Source organism: Microtus oregoni, unplaced genomic scaffold, assembly GCF_018167655.1.
Source record: "Microtus oregoni isolate MIOR12 unplaced genomic scaffold, Mior012 000002F_ref0000024, whole genome shotgun sequence".
Classification (NCBI taxonomy): Eukaryota; Metazoa; Chordata; class Mammalia; order Rodentia; family Cricetidae; genus Microtus; species Microtus oregoni.
The window spans coordinates 90,406,671-90,415,988 of NW_024543061.1; the positions used below are offsets into that span (position 1 = coordinate 90,406,671).

Genomic DNA, 9,318 nt, shown 5'->3' on the forward strand with positions numbered 1-9,318 from the left:
CTCCTAGTATCTATGTGGGAAGTCTATGTATTTGCTTCTATTTAAAATATGTAAATCAAAGTACATAAATATTATATATTATTACAAACATTTATACCAATGCAAATATTTAAAAGATATAATTCTAACTTTAATCTAAAAATTAAATCATGGGTAATAGGCATAATATTTTTATATCTTGATTTATGTTTATAATTATTAAATCAATAGAGACTTTTATTATTTATTCTAATTTAGTTTCACAGTAAAACTATGAGGAACAACAGGGGCACATTTTATTCATTTAGATTTTGCTAGGGCAGTTCTTAGGGTATTTTATGTTTATTTAAACAGAAGTTAGTGTTGTCATATTTCCCTGGGAAAATCATGAAATCAATGCACAGAGAAGTTAATATATTTGCTCATGTCCACATAGGTAGTGAGTGAACCAGGAGCTATAGCATGCAGTGTATTCCAGAGTCTATGTTGTCCATTGGTGTAACTTCTTTACCTGGGCTTTGTACACAATGAGTGGGAAAATTAGAGTTGTGATTTTTCTCACTGCAGTCATCATATCTCTGTGACTACCAGACAGCAATTTTAAGTATTATCAACTGATTTTGGAATTTTTATTTGATGATAAGATATAAGAAAGAAAACAAAGTCAATGAAAGGAAATTTCAGGACCACACTCTCCGCAGTGTAGACTGCATGAAAAGACAGGATTCTGATGTCATATAGTTCAATCTTTTCATTTCCAATTGTGCTAATACGAACATATTTCTATTTACATTTTGATTATATGACTCAAGCCCAAGACTTTTCACACTGAGCTTAAACTATTCCCTTGCTTGTGCTTGTTTTTTTTTTTTTAATTTACACACATGAGTTGTATTTTCAGTATTTTCTCCTATATGTAAATGTTACATATAAGGAAATTTTACATGGAAAATATTTTTTTTACATGTTGAAACCACACTCCTCAATTTATTACTTATCTCTTCTTTCTATTTTGATTAGTTTCAGTTTTACTGAAGATGTGCTTAATAACAGCATAAACACATTTTCTTTATGTAATACCATTGCAGACCCTGTTCACCTGAGCTTCCTATTGAGACACAATTGAAATATATTTAAATGGGACAGAGAAACAATGTCACAGAATTTATCCTTCTGGGTCTCATTCAGGATCCAACTGGACAAAAAGTATTGTTTGCCATGTTTTTGCTCATCTATCTTGTGACAATGGTGGGTAACCTGCTCATTGTGGGGACAGTGTTTGCCAGCCCCTCCTTGGACTCCCCAATGTATGTCTTCCTCGCTTATCTGTCAATCATGGATGCTGTCTATGCCACTTCCACATCACCCAAGTTGATTATGGACTTACTCGCTGACAAAAAGACTATCTCATTCATTGCTCGCATGGCTCAAATATTTACTGCACACTTATCTGGTGGTGCTGAGGTCTTCCTCCTGGTGGTGATGGCCTTTGATCGCTATGTGGCCATCTGTAAGCCCCTTCATTATTTGACCATCATGAATAGAAAGATTTGCATCCTTCTGTTGGTGATAGCCTGGGTTGGTGGCTTTGTCCACTCCTTGGTTCAACTTATTTTTGTGTCTAATCTCCCTTTTTGTGGACCCAATGTCATTGACCACTTTATCTGTGACATGTACCCACTATTGACACTAGCATGTAGTGACACTTATTTCATTGGTCTTACTGTGGTTGCCAACGGTGGAGCAATCTGTATGATCATTTTTATCCTTCTCCTAAACTCATATGCATTCATTCTAAACACTCTTAAAAGCTACAGTCAGGAAGGGAGAAGAAAAACCTTGTCCACCTGTGGTTCTCACATCACTGTTGTTCTTTTTTTTTTGTTCCCTGCATTTTCATTTATGTTAGACCAGTGTCTAACTTCCCTATTGATAAATCAATAAGTGTGGTATTTACAGCTTTTACTCCCATGCTGAATCCTTTGATATACACCATGAGAAATTCAGAGATTAAAAATGCTATGCAAAAACTCTGGTGTAGAATGTAAAGTACAGGCAGGTTAAATGTGCATTCCCCACACTGAGTACTTCTGTTACTATTCTTAATTAATAAACAGGCCATAGACTTTAACAAATTATTCTATTGTCCACTTATTCCCTACTTGGTCAATAACTATACTTTTGGCTAGCACTTTAAAAAAATGACAAATTATTTTTATTTTATTATGAATATTACAGAAAATCATGGATGATTATAAAAAGAGTTGTACTTATATAAGTAAATATATAAAACTATGCTGTTCTTGAAAATATTTTAATGGTATTAAATTTATATCAAAATTTAACTCAAAAAATGAGCTTTCTACTTTAAAAACCTGACAAACTGAATATGGAATACCCCATGAGGCCTCAACTCTACAAAAAACTCCAGGCAGCCGAGTAAAGCTAAACACTGGAGAGCTGATGCTCCTCGCAGAAGCATCACCTCAATTGCTTGTCCAGGACCAAATGGATAGCCTTGAAAATATGTACACAAATAACACTATACAGAATGAGCAGTTTCCATTTAGGAATGCAGATATATTAACAGGATGACAATTAATGAGAAAAAGAGGCCATCCTTGAATTAATGAGATGAGGAGTATATGGTAGAGTTTAGAGGAAAACAAGGAAAGAGATAAAATTACAATCTCGAAAATAAAAACAAAATATAATTTAAAAATACATATAAAGAAATAACGAATATAATTCATTTTAATAGGAAAGCAATTTATTTAAAATTCACATTAAATGTCCTAAGTGGGTAGGAAGTAGATGACTTTGGAGGAGAGAAAAAGGATATAACCAAACACAGAATGAAAAAGCTATTTTAAAGTAAATTTAAAGAGAGTAATTTTAGAAGAGATCAAACATGCTTGGGTTCTAGAAGGAATGTCTAAATTAAAGTGTTCAGCCTTTGACAGATGCATATATATCACTAAAATAAATAGAAGCAATGAATTTGGGATATGGCATGGAAGGAGTTTGAGGAAGGAGGTAGAAGTTGGAATGAGAAGATACAGTGTCCATGTATGACTTTTTCAAAATTTAATACAAATTTTAAAAAGAGTAATTTAAAAACAAATGCTTATGTTACATTATTAATTTCCAGAAATGTATTATTCATCTGAAGATTGCTCTCTTTGGGTTACTATCTCTGTATTGTCAGCCCATATTTTTTAGATAACACGTATAATATGGTATTTCACTTACATTATTAATTTCCAGAAATGTATTATTCATCTGAAGATTGCTCTCTTTGGGTTACTATCTCTGTATTGTCAGCCCATATTTTTTAGATAACACTTATAATATTGTATTTCACTATAAACATGAGTAGTATCAGGTGCCTTGGTCTTGTACTCAAGATTAACATGTGAGGCTTAGGCCATAGAGGAGTACTGAAGTGTTTAGGCACTATTCATCTGTTGAATAACAATTTTTGGATAGCAATTATTCAGTTAACACTGAGCTGAAATTAAGAGAAAAAAAATATAGTGCCTCCAGATATAGAGTCAAGATTTGATTACATACAAAACAAAACAAAACAAAAAAAAACAGGTTTAAATAAAATTGAGAAATTGTGATTGTCTTTGTAAGAATTAAAATAGTCCAAGAGGTGGGAAATCAATCATCACTCTCTAGGCCCTCCATAGTGGAGGAAAACTCCAAACCCCTCCCCCAACTGCCTAAGCTTCTCTAGCCAGCCAGCAGGAGAGTTTCCTGCAGTTAGGCTGCCCCAATGCACTCCATCTAATGGACCCTGCAAGCTACAAGCCCCATCTCACCCCCAAACTCTGTGGAAACTTAAGCCTCAGTGGACCTCTGAAACACAACCTGCTACTGCACAGAGAGGACCAAAAGGTGAGTGACCAGACACCCAACTGGATACCCCACTCTCTAGGACCTCCTTATGGCGGCAAAACCTGGGGCCTCACCCACCTGCCTCAGCTGCTCTAGCCAGCCAGCAGGAGACTTTCCTGCAGGTAGGCTGCTCCAACATCCCAAACTGAAGAATGGTAGGGATAGAAGAAGAAGAAGTACTCCAACTCAGAAGCATAGAAAATATATTCAACAAAATAATAGAAGAAAACTTTTAGTTGAAAAAAGGCCATCCCTAAGAAGGACATCCCTATGAAGGACATCCCTATGAAGGTACAAGAAGCTTACAGAACACCAAATAGACTGGTTAAAAAAAAAAAAGTACCCTCACAATATAATAGTCAAAATGCAAAACATACAGAATAAAGAAAGAAAAGAGCTGCTAAGGAAAATATTCAAGTAACATATAAAAGCAGACTTATCAGAATTACACCAAACTTCTCAGTAGAAACCATGAAAGTCAGAAGGTCCTAGGCAGATGAGCTGCAGATACCAAGAGACCACGAATGCAAGCCCAGACTGCTATACCAAGCAAAGCTTTCACTCACCATCAAAGGAAAAAACAAACAAACAAACAAAAAAAAACCCAAGAGATTCCATGACAAAACCAGATTTAAACAATACCAACCCACAAACCCAGCCCCTACAGATAGTACTAGAAGAATACTCCAATCCAAGGAAGTTAACTACATCCACAAAACACAGGCAACAGATAACCTCCCAAAAGCAAGACCCAAAGAAAGAAAACAATCTAAAATTATATAATGGGAAAAAAGCATCTTCAACAAATGGTGCTGGCATAAATAAATGTCAACATGTGGAAGAATGAAAATCCATATCTATCCCCATGCACAAAACTCAACTCCAAATGGACTAAGACATCAATATAAAACTGACCACACTGAATCATGCATGGCCATGGGAGACTACTTTCTAAATATAACCTCAGTGGCAGAGACACTAGAAACAACAATAAACAAACAAGCTGAGAAGCTTTGGTAAAGCAAAGGACACAGTCAATAAGACAAAGAGGCAGTCTACTGAATGGGAAAAGTTCTTTACCAACCACACCTCAGACAGAGAACTGACATCCAAAATATATAAAGAACTCAAAAATTATGCATCAAAGTTCCAAATAATCCAATTAAAAATGGAGTACAAAACTAAACAAAAAATTCTCAGCAGAAGAATCTCAATTGACCAAAAGACTCTTAAGGAAATGTTCAACATCCTTAGTCATTAGCGAAATGCAAATCAAAGCAAGTTTGAGATACAATTTTGCACCAGTCTGAATGGCTATGATCAAAAACACTAATGATAGCTTATGTTGTCGAGAATATGGAGTAACTTCTGCATTGCTGGGGGGAATGCAAACTAGTACAACCACTTTGGAAATCAGAATGGTGGTTTCTCAGAGAATTGGAAATCGACCTACGTCAGGACCCAGCAATACCACTCTTGGCCATATGTCCAAAAGATTCTGAACCATATTACAAGGACATTTGTTCAACTATGTTCATAGCAGTGCTATTTGTAATAGCTAGAACCTGGAAACAACCTAGATGCCCCTCAACCAAAGAATGGATAAAAAATACATGGCATATTTGAACAAGTAGAGTACTACTCAGTGGTATAAAACAATGAGATCTTGAAGTTTGCATGCAAATAGATGGAAATAGAAATAAATCATCCTGCATAAGGTAATCCAGACCCCAAAAGATGAATATGGTATGTGCTCACTCATAAGTAAATACTAGCTATAAACAAATGTAAAGTTCATGATCCTAGAGAAGCTAAGTAACAAATTGAACCCTAAGAAAAACATGTATAGATCCACCTGAAAATTGAAATGGACAAGAGATCTCGGCAAAATTTGGGCCTGAGGGTGGGGTAGAATGGGGGATGAAAGGGGAAGAGGATAAATGAAAGGGAATGGGAAGGAGAACTTGAAGGAATAAGGTAGTTGAGATGGAGGAAGGAAAAATATGAGAGCAAGAGAAGGATATCTTGATTAAGGGAGTCATTATGGGGCTATTATGTGTCCATCCTGGGATAATTGATCCAGACTATACAGGCATTGTTAAAATCATGGTTGAGTTGTCTAAAGGCATTACCACAATTTGCCCAGGTGGTAGGATAGCTCAACTTGTTATTTTGCCTAGTCTACATGACAAACATACAGCTAAAGACATTGAAAGAGGAGATAAGGGATTTGGTTCATCAGGTACAGACTTAACATTTTTATCCTTGGATTTGGACCAAAGGCCTATTTTACAACTAACTGTTAATGGAATCAAGATCATAGGCCTTTTGGATACAGGGGCAGATAAAAGTATCATAGCCAGTAAAGACTGGCCAGGAGGATGGCCTATACAGACCTCATCACACACCTTACAAGGATTAGGACATGCAGGTGCCCCTAATATTAGTGCTAACTTATTAATTTGGCAAGATACAGAGGGCCACTCTGGAGTAATTCAACCTTATGTTCTTGAACTCCCAGTATCATTATGGGGAAGAGATCTCATGAAATCTATGGGCTTTAAATTAAGTAATGAATATTCAGAAAAGGCTCAAACCATTATGAAAAATATGGGCTTCCATCCGAATTTTGGACTGGGCAGGTATTTACAAGGACAGAAAGAGCTGATAGTGGCAGAACTAAGAAAACCCAGACAAGGGATGGGTTTTTCTTCGGGGCCGCTGGGGAAGGAATTCCCATTACTTGGAAAACAGAGGAGCCAGTGTGGGTTCCTCAGTGGCCTCTTTCCTTTGATAAGCTCATGGCTGCCAATGATTTAATAATGGAACAGTTAACTCTGGGCCATATTAAACCATCCTTTTCCCCCTGGAACACACCTATTTTTGTAATCAGAAAAAAATTGGAAAAGTGGTTCCTATTACATGATTTATGAGCTGTTAATAATCAAATGCAAGTCATGGGACCGGTGCAATGCGGGTTGCCATTACTATCCTCTTTGCCTGCCTTCTGGCCTATTATTGTGATAGATATAAAAGATTGTTTGTTCTCCTGTGGGCCCATATTTCGATATTGCACAAAAGCCATTTCCCCATCTGAGCTGATCACATAACTCTGCAGACAAGCTGTCTGTGCCCTTAACAAAAGCCAGGATGCCTGCTCCTAGCTTCTTTTCTTAAAATGTGGATTACCTGAGAAGAGATGTTTGACTGAAGGTGATGTTTTAAGAGTTCAGATGTTTGGTGCTTCCTTCCTTTTGTAATTTGGAAGGTGTCTTATAGAGATGCTAATTCAGGGCCTACCTGACTGCTAGATGCGGACATGACTTGAGCCCAGGCACCTGGTTGCTTAGGTGATGGCATAATGTGTCCCCCCCTCCCCGCTCAATTTGGTGTGGTTATATAAAATGTTTGGATAATAAACGGAGATTTTGGCCTTTTCCATGATGACGGTGTAAGCTGTGTCAGTTCTTTTCCTAGCGACTCCATTCCAGCAGGTTTAAGGAATTAGGGAATTTATGTTGGACCCTCATGGGCCCCGACATAATTGGCACCCAACATGGGGCTGACCACTGAACCTGGCTTTTTTCTTTTAGTTGAAGCTGTGCTGCACAGCAGGGGGTAGGACACAGGCTCACTTTGTTAGACCGCCTTCTGTAGTAAAGTTTAAAGTCAGAGATTGTGATGCATTCAGAAGTTCCTTGATTGTACAGGATTTTAAGATTGTTCAGGCTAGCCTGAGTTTTTGTCTTTTCTCATAAGGTTTAGGATTGTTTTTTCAAAGTCTAAATAATTTTGTTACAAGTTTAATGGGCAGTTGCATTAGATCTATAGATTGCTTTCAGTAAAATTGTCAGTTTTGCTATGTTGGTCCTATCCTTACAAGAGAATAGGAGATCTTTACATTTTCTGATGGCTTAAATTTCTTCCTTCAGAGATTTAAAGTTCTTGTTGTACAGGTTTTCAATTTGTATGATTGGAGTTACTCAAAAATATTAATGGTATTTGTGGCTATCTCATTTATGATGTGTGTAGAGGAGATACATTTGAGTTGTTTTCAGATTCTGTGTATGATAAAGTAATTCTGCTGTGAACATGGTTAAGCACATGTCCTTGTTGTATGGTTGAGCATCTTTCGTATATAGGCCCAGAAAAGATAGCTGAGTTTTAAAGTGGTTTGTTGCCTAATTTTCTGAGAATTCAACAGCAATGGAGGAGTTTCTCGTAAACATAAGTTGTGAGCAGTATTTTTTTATCTTGGTCATGTTACAGAGATAAGATGGAGTCTCAGAGTTATTTTGATTTACAGTTTTCCAATGGTTAAGGATGTTATATTTGAGCAGTTTTTGAATGTCTTTCAGTCATTTTAAGTTTATCTGTTGAGTTTTCAGTTTAGGTCTGTTGCATATATTTTTAGTGGATTAATTGTTCTTTTGGTGACTAATTTCCTGAGTTCTTTGTATGTTTTTGAAGTGGATTAGTGATTGGTGAGCATATTTTCGAGTTGTGCAGGCTATTATATCTTGTTGATTATGTCTGTTGCTATACAGAAGCTTCTCAGTTCAAGAGATCTTATTGTGTCTAAATGTGTATGCCACTGAGATTGTGTTAGAGTTGTACCAGTGCATTTAAGTGTTAATTCTCAAAAAATTTTCTTATATGAGGTTAAGTATTGTTGGTTTTATGTGGAGGTCTTAAAAATAAAAGAGAGGAGAAGATAGATTTGGTTCATCTGATGCATTTTGGGTACAGACCATAGGTCCTCAGAGACCAGAACTCACTTTGTTTATAAATGGAAAAAGATTTTCTGGCCTGCTGGATACTGGCGCGGATACTTCCATCATAACCGTCAGTCAGTGGCCTTCTAAGTGGCCAAAAACAGAGACCATTACACAGTTACAAGGAATTGGTCAGACTAGAAATCCTGAACAAAGTAGCAATGAACTGCATTGGAAAGATGAGGAAGGACATGAAGGAACCTTTAAGCCGTATATTATTCCCCATTTACCTGTGAACTTATGGGGCAGAGATATCATGTCCAGAATGGGAGTATATTTATATTCTCCCAGCATGGCTGTTACTAATCAGATGTTTCAACAAGGATTATTACCTAATCAAGGTCTAGGAAAAGATAATAAGGGAAAGATTGATCCTGTTGTATCAGACAGTAGACCTTCTAGAGCAGGATTAGGGTATTTTTAGGAGAGGTCACTAAAAGACCTGCACTCCATGCAGACCCAATAATATGGAAAAGTGATGACCCTGTATGGGTGAGTCAGTGGCCTCTAACACAAGAAAAATTGCAAGCTGCCCAGCGGTTAGTGCAGGAACAGCTGGATAGTGGACATATTTCACCATCTATTTCTCCATGGAACTCTCCAATTTTTGTTATTAAAAAGAAATCGGGAAAGTGGAGATTAATTCAGGATTTAAGAGAGG

At 36.8% G+C, this 9,318-nt stretch overlaps 1 pseudogene; it reads left to right on the forward strand.

Moving 5' to 3' along the window:
* Window positions 1-1,116: 1,116 nt before the first annotated feature.
* On the forward strand, window positions 1,117-2,027 carry LOC121440137 (annotated as a pseudogene).
* The last annotated feature ends 7,291 nt before the right edge of the window (window positions 2,028-9,318 follow it).